This window comes from Macrotis lagotis, chromosome 1, assembly GCF_037893015.1.
Source record: "Macrotis lagotis isolate mMagLag1 chromosome 1, bilby.v1.9.chrom.fasta, whole genome shotgun sequence".
NCBI classification, from domain to species: domain Eukaryota; kingdom Metazoa; phylum Chordata; class Mammalia; order Peramelemorphia; family Peramelidae; genus Macrotis; species Macrotis lagotis.
This window is the reverse complement of record NC_133658.1, coordinates 863,886,145-863,894,185: the sequence shown is the minus strand read 5'-3', so window position 1 is coordinate 863,894,185 and position 8,041 is coordinate 863,886,145. Positions and strand designations below refer to the sequence as shown.

At 45.8% G+C, this 8,041-nt stretch overlaps 1 protein-coding gene across 3 annotated transcripts in view; it reads left to right on the top strand.

The window, feature by feature from the left end:
- The first annotated feature begins 1,883 nt into the window (after window positions 1-1,883).
- WDTC1 (WD and tetratricopeptide repeats 1) overlaps window positions 1,884-8,041 on the top strand; it is a 66,378-nt gene continuing 60,220 nt past the window's right edge. Inside the window, exons 1-2 of one of the 3 annotated variants that reach the window (XM_074217996.1) lie at window positions 1,884-2,051; window positions 5,217-5,276. The gene's annotated coding sequence lies outside the window, so the exon portion shown is untranslated. Of the gene's footprint in view, window positions 2,052-5,216; window positions 5,279-8,041 lie in introns of all 3 variants that reach the window. The other 2 variants (XM_074217994.1, XM_074217997.1) reach the window with 2 other exon arrangements.

Genomic DNA, 8,041 nt, shown 5'->3' with positions numbered 1-8,041 from the left:
CTTAGAAATACAGTGATCCAGGACAATTTTAAAATTCTTGTGATGGGAAACACCATCCTCATTCAGAGACAGAACTATGGAGTCTGGATGCAAATCAAAGCAAACCATATTCACTTTTTAATTTTTTTCTTTCTTGTGGTTTTCTCTTTTGTTCTGATTCTTCTTTCACAGCATGAGTAACATGGAATTAACATGATTGAGCATGTATAACCGATATCAGATTACGTGCTGTTTTGGGGAAGGGGGAGGGAAAGGAGGGAGAGAGACAATTTTACAAAAATGAATGTTACAAACGATGTATACATGTAATCGAAAAAACTAATGGCTTAAAATTTGGGGAGTATTCTTTTCTTCTTCTTCTTCTCCTTCTTCTCCTTCTTCTTCTTCTTTCTTTTCCCTCTCTTTTCACTGTCCTTGTTAAAAGGGTGAGGAAAATTGTCTCAGCAGTCACCTGAAAAGCTGGAAGGGAATCCCGGATCTCCGGATCTCTCACCGATGGCTTTTAATCAATCCAATCCCTTTCTGAAAGATGATTCCTTCTACTTTGTTGTGGGTCACAATCGGTCATTGGAAACTTCATTGGAAACTTGCTTTGAGACCCTCCGGGAGCGGGAAATGCCTAGTCTTTCCCAAGACAGCCCAATCCTCATTCTTGTAGGTGCGATTTCCACCCATTACTCCCAATTCTGGCCAAGCAGGGCGAGTCTCCTTACTTTTTCCTTGAGTCCTTCAAGTTCAAAGTCCTGGGTTTGGCTTTTAAAGTCGCTTTCTACCTTTGCAGTCCACGTTGTCTGCCACCCGGTCTCTCCTCCGCCTTCCGACTCCAGGCGTTTTCAGCGACTGTCCTCCATGCTGGGAAGCCTCTCTCCCCGGGTCCGCCTCCTACCGTCTCTGGCTTCCCGGTTAACATTCCACCTTCTGCAGGAAGCCTTTGCCGCCCTCCTCTAGTTCCAGTGCCTCCCCTCCGTGGATCTCCCGTTTCTCTCGTTTGTTCTTCGTTTTCAGCACGTTGTACCCCGCATTAGACCGAGCTCCCCGAGAGCAGAGGCTGCTTAGTTTGATCTCCCCGCCAGAGTTTAGCACAGTGCTAGAAAGTGGCGCTTAATGAATGCACGCTGAAGCCGGTTTTCCTGCGGGCTCGGGGCGGCCCGGGCCCCCCCGGTAGTGAGAGGGCGGCACCCCGGCCGGGCGAGCCCTGGGCAGACACCCGGGAGGGAAGCGGGCCATGGGGAGAGCTCTGCTGGACACTTTGTATCTCTTGCAGCGCGCAGGGGCGCGCTGCGGCGCTCTAGAGACGCCGCTAGAGGCGCTAAGCCGAGCGCGTTGGCCCGTCCCTCGGGAGGCTCGGAGGGGGCGGACCCCTAGGTGTCGCTGTCACGCACGCGGAGGTGGCCCCCGAGCGCCGGGGAGGCGGGAGAACTACGAGTCCCGGCATGCCCTTCGGGCGCCCCCCGCTCCCCTCCCCTCCGCCCATGCCCATTGGCCGCGGCCCGGCCCGGCCGCTCCCTCCCACTGGCGGGTTCGGAGGCGCCCCCGGCGGACGTTGACCGGGGCGGGGGGCCTCCGCCATTCCGCGAGCGGCCGCCCGCTCCCCGCGTCGCGCAGACGCCGGTGAGGAAGCGCAGGGCGGGGGCCGGACGGCGTGGCGCAGGCGCGCTGCGCGGCTTCGCCCGGGTCCCCAGACAGCTGGCGGAGATAAACAGAGGAGGAGGGCAGGGGCGGGAGGCGGCGAGGAGCGGGGGGAGCGCGTGTGTGTGCGTGAGTGCGGGGCGGCCGGCCCGGCCCGCGCGTGTGCCCGCGCCCGTGTGTGAGGGCCACGGCCGCTGCGAGCGGGCGCTGGGCCGGGGCCCGCAGCCCCAGCCGGGCGGCCGCGGGGAGCATGGGGAGCGCCTGAGGCGGCGCGGCCACCGGGCGGGCGCACGCACGGGACACGGGCGGCCCGCTGCCGCCGGACCGGACCGGGCCGGCCCGGCCGCTGCCCCCGGCCCCGACATGGGCTCCTGAAGTTGCGCCGGCCGCTCGCTGCTGCGCCCCGGGACCAGGCCTGACAGGTGAGCCCGGCCCGGGCGGGACGGAGGCCTGGGGGCCGAGAGGACCCCGGCAGCCGGAGGCGGGGGTTTGGGGGGCCCAGAGGACCCCGGCAGCCGGAGGCGGGGGTTTGGGGGGCCAGAGAGCGCGCGCCTGCTCACCGGAGGGAGAACTTCGGGGAGCGCTCGGGGACCCTGGCAACTGGGACACTTTGGGGGAGCAGAGAGAGAGAGCACCTAGTAGCCAGAGGGAGAACTTTGGGGGAGATCCAGGGAACCTGAGAAAATGGAAGGGAGACTCTGAGGGAGCAGAGGAGGCCCTGGCAACCAGAGAGGGAACTTTGGGGGAACAGGGAGTGCCTGGACACCAGAGGAGGGGGGAGCTCCAGGGGACCTTAGTAACTAGGAGCAGAGAGGGCCCTGGCAACCAGAGGGGGGATTTGGGGGAAGCAGAGAGAGAGAGCGAGCACGCGTACCTGGCATTCAGAGGAAAACTTTGGGGGAACTGAGAGGGAACCTTAGCAACTAGAAGGGGCACTTTGGAGAGTACAGGGGAGACTTCGGGGGAGCAGAGGGGACCCTGGCAATCAGATGGAGGACTTTGGGAGAAGTGAGGGGTCATTGGGACCCAAAGTGGGAATTTGGGAAAGAAAAAAGACTTCTTGGAACCCAGAAAGAGGAGGGGTCACTGGGACCCAGATGGGAACTATAGGAAAGAAAGGGGATATTTGGGGGAAGGAAGAAATGAACTTGGTGGGTGAAAAAGGGAATGCTAGAACTGGGGGGAAGGGAGGACACTGGCTCCAAGAAGGGCACTTTTGAATGGAGAGCAGGCCTTAACCATGCTAGGCACCTAATAAAAGTTTATTGACCCTAGAAGGTTGAAGGGGAAATAGTAATTTTTAAAAAATTACTGTTCCCCCTGGTTTGACTGAACACAGACTTGCACAGAACCTGGGGGAACCATGGCTATGGCGTTTTGGAGACTCCCTTTGGGAGATTGGAGGAGACAGAACTGAGAATGGTGGAAATCCCTCTATCACGAGACTTTGGGCAGAGTTTCTGTTTGACATCTGATCTGGCGGAGAGCTCAGGAAGAGGGGGCAGGTGGAAATGCTGGGAGGGCTGCCACACTGACCTGACCCCTTCTGTTTCCTTTCTGTTCCGTGTGCATGTGTGTGTGTGTGCTCCCTCAAGTTCAACATAAGTTTCCCTTAGTTGTACTTCTGTGACCCTGAACTACATTCTGTCCAGGTATTCCCCCAGCTGATGCTGGCCAGTGACAAAGTCACCTTTTATGTGTGAATACATTATTTAGCCGTCAGTTAAAACAGTATGAGGGACAGTTACTTTCAGAGGGAGAGAGTCAGCCAGTTACAGTTCTTTTTATTGAAGCACCCTAATAGGATTCTCTTGCCTAACGCCCTGAATGGACTTGGGACGTTGCTGATACAGCCCTTGGCCTAGCTTACAGTTTTGCTTATCAAATCTGCACTTGTCTTCAACAACTTATAACTTACAATTTTACTCACCAAATCTGCACTTGTCTTCTAACAAGTTATAAGTACCTATGCCTGAGAGGTTTGGAGCTTGACTTGGAGGACTCTGTTTTCTTCAGAATATCTTTTACTTTGACCTACTGTACAGTGATTGGGATGGAGTTAAACTTGTTAAAACAAAAAGATGCTTTTTCAGTGTTAGAAGTTTGAAATGGTCTTGCCTGTTGGGAGTGGTAAATGTCTGCACCCAGTGAGATAGTCTGACAGGGTGGAACTAGAGAGATAGATTGGTCTCCTATGTCTACAAGGTCTGAAATCTAAAGCAAAGGAAAACATTGGTCAATGATTTCCACCTTGATCTGTAAAACTTTATAAAATTCTCTTGGGGATCTAGACATTCAAACAGGTAGAAAGAACCCTGTAACCCTAATCTAGTCACACCTTTCTTTCCTCTTTTGTTAACCTCTCTCTGCTGGCTAATCCAGTTAAGTCATTAAGATGATAGGGGAAGAATCTTTGTGATTACAAGTTCAACTATGTTGCCTCATTATCTGTGTGATTCCTAAAAATCACCCTATTTGAAGCCATCACAATTTTGGAGATCATCTAATCTCAACTCCTTAATTTTACCAAGGAGTGAAATACAAAGGGGGCAGTGGAGGGGGGGAGTAAGTTAGAAAAATCAAGATTAGATCCCAGGGCTCCTGATTTCTAATCAGTGCTAGTTCCATGACAACAGACTGTCTCTCATGTTGGACAGAGTTAAGATATAATTTTTGTATTTAATAGTAGATACTTTTTAATCAACCATGAATTAACTGTTTCATTTTAGACCCTTATTAATGTTAAATAGTGTAGAAGATTTGTAAGGAAAACAAGTCACCTTTTTTAGTGTTGTACACTTTGATCCTGGGGTTCTTTAAGAGTAAGCAATTTCATTTGACTTCTAAGAGCAGTAAGTTTAACCTGAGTTCATCTTATATAGAGCCGAACCTATAAAAACTTTAATAACTAAATCACTACATTTTTAGCATTGCTGTTTATCCTGTTGTCTAATAGCTTAGAATTGATTTGAGGTGATCCAGAAAGCCGAGCATATTGTATTTTAGCAATATGGTTTATTGAATAGGGTGGTGGACCTGGATTCAAATTCTGTCTCAAGTCCTTGTGATAGCGGGCAATTCATTTGTCACCTCTCAGCTCCAGTTTCTTCATCTATAAACTTAGGGAGCAGTTACTTGAATTACCTATTCCCTAAGATTATTTTGAAGAAAGTGGTTTTCAAACATTAAAGCAAAACATTCCATGAACTCTAGTTAGAGGTAATCTTATTATTGTGTTGATTATAAATGACTTTTAGCACCTCTGTTCCTAAACTTTACCATTTGACTGAATATAGTTCTAGAACTTGTGAGGTAAGTGAGAGTATCCCAAATGTATATAGTAGGGCCTAGGCAAAAAAAAAAACCCAACCATTTTTATTGCTAGTGGAAACTATTAGCAGGGTTCATTAAAAGTTGGACTGCTTTTGTGTAGAGGCCTTTCATGTAGAGGCAACTGGTAGTCATGTTTGAATCCCTCTGGGTCATACATACTTTGGGTATCCATTGACAAAAGCAAGTCCAAACTCAGAATTGGTGTTTAAATTCTAAATTATTGTTTTTCCTTTTCTTCTTTATAAACTTAAAAGTGACTCTATTGTTGAATAGAACATTGGAGAACAGAAACATCGTGCATCATCCGTGGGGCCAGGTAGGAAGAGTCTTAATGTCTAACTTTCCTCAAATATTGACCAATTGAATAGTTTGTCCCCATTCCTCTTGACTTCATTGCTTTCTCAAATCACCCCTGCTCCTTTAGGCTATTGCTTTTGATCACTTGAGAACTCTCAATTAGAATGTATTCTTATCTATTACCAATTTCTTCTGTATAATGTAGCCGCTCTGTTGCTACAAGATATCCAGCTACTGAATTTTAAAACTATTAAAAGAACATTTGCTACCTTTTAACTGAGTTACGAGTTTACTGATGTTTTGAGGGATGCTAGGTATAAAATGGAGACCCATTTAAGACAGGCAGGCTTGGCTAGAGAAGATTACTTATTGTTTTCATTCTCAATATTGCTTGGTTGGGGGAGGAGTGGGGGGGGCCACTCCTGATTTGTTCCATGTTTCAGAGTCCATTTTGTGCTATTAGTAATAGCTGTAAACTCTACTTTGGGCTTTGTGGCATTAGTGACTAATAGCTTAAAAACTTTAGGGCTGAATATAGTCCTAGAACATGTCAAGTAATAGGGAGTGTCCCCAATGAGTGTAGGAGGGCCTTTGCAAAGGAAATCCTTATTCTACTACTGTCTTGGAAGGACATATGTGAGGGGTTCCCTCCTGATCTTATCTCTTTATGTTTCTTTTAAAATAAAGAGCATAACTTTAACAGATTGATACAGTTTTCCTCAAAAGGGAAGTCAGAGATGATCTGAAGTGAATTCTACCTGGGGCAACTTCTTGTCCCAAGACCAAGAGAATCTCTTCTGAAGTACTGACAAAAAAAGCACCAGTGCAAAGAATAGTAGTGAACCAGGAATAAATCCACCTGGGAGATGGATTATCCCATTCTTCTATGGGGAGTGGGAGAGGAAACCTGAGGGCAGGGTTAGGCTGGATAAGGACTTTGCTGAGGTATTTGTCTTCCTTTGCTACTCTGTACTTCATCTTCTGATTCCATTTAAATACAGCTTTCTGCTAGGCTGCCAAGGAATGTAGCAAAGAGAAAACGCAGGCTTGTGAATGAACTGCTTTTCTGGTTGATACTGAGGTATTTAGGTGACCATTCTCTTTTGTCAGGGCTGCATTTGAAACCTACCCCTGTATAAAAGAAGGGTTTTCTGTTTGGTCTGCTTGATTTTCCCAAATCTTTCTGTCATCATGACTATATTTAGAGGATGAAACTTCAACTCTGGAACTTCCCAGGCACTTGTTTCAAAAGCTTCTATGAGTAGCACTTTAACCAGGATCATTCTAAATCCTTCCACAATGTAAGGCAAAATCCTAGAGCAGACAGTCTTAAATGTGAGGGGAAAAGATAAACATTATTAAATAAAAAATTTACTTCTCTCTATCACTTCCTCTTACCTCATGGTGAATAAGAGGTGAAGGAAATGGGGAAGACAGAGAAACTGCATGATAATTCAAAATCAAAATGCTGGGAAACTCAAGGAAAAATTCTTACAACAGGAAAGCACTATAAAAATCAAATAATTACAAAGAAAAATTTCAGGGCTAAGAACAACATTGATCAATTTTCATCAAAAATTCTTATGGAAGATAAAGTATCTCTTAGAATAGATGATTCCAAACAAGGAGAAAACTTGTCTAACTTATCATTGACTGAGATGGATTGATTGGTGGCCTTAAAGGTAGTGTGAAACCTCTTTCTCTGCAAATAGGATAGTCTCATGTAAAATGACAATCTCAAAATTGGAAGCAATATTCCAGGTCATTTAGCTTAACCTGTACCTGAACAAGAATAGTCCCTAAAATAATTCTTCTCCTCTCAATGATTATCAAGCCTCTTCTTGAAATAATCCATTATATTACACTTTTGCAAAGCCCCAATTATTGAAAATTTCTTCCTTTTATCAAGCCCAAATCTATGACATTCCATCTAGAATACTTTGTAAGGGAACTCTCTCATATCACCTTTGCATATTTTCTTCTCCAGGCTAGACATAACCAATTCCTTCTACCAACTCTCCTATGGCATGATTTGTAGGCATCTGACCTCCTGATTACTTCATCCAGAGGCCTCCTATTTTGTTAGTCATTCCCAAAATGGGACCTTCAGAGCACTGTATTACAGATATGGAATACCATTGTGCAAGGACTATTATCTGTTTTATCTTGGAAACAGTGCCTATAAATACAGCTTAAAATTGCGTTCGTATATCTGTACTTGGAATCTATCACAAATCTGTCATCTTTTACTTAGTTATCCATCTATGCTTCCTCTGTAGTTTGCCCAGAACTTGCTGGAACTTGATTCCTAGCCTATAAGTTCAGTTACCTTAGTAGCTATGTGCCACTTTCTTAAGCATGCCTTAAAACTAGATTACAGAATCTTAGTGCTAGAAGGGAACTTGGAGATCATATAGGCTATCTCCTTCATTTTGTTGATAGAAAAACTGAAAACTATAGAAGGAAGGTAACAAAATAAGGAGAATATTGTAGAAGTCAGAGATGCTTAGATTAACCTTGTGTATCTAGGCAGAGGATGGCCTTGTTTTGTACTTGTCTGTCACCATTGAGATAAAAGTTTGCCATTGATTACCTATTAAATGTGTTAATTATGCTTATTTTCAAGTAGTTGTAGACTGTCCCAAATTTCTCATTATAAATTCATTTCTTTGAGATTTTTAAACTAACAAATTAGCCACTCAGATTCTTCTTGTATGTACAAAGTTTTTTGTGTATATGAAAACAGATGTTAATCTTTAATAATTAATAAGAATTGACTTAA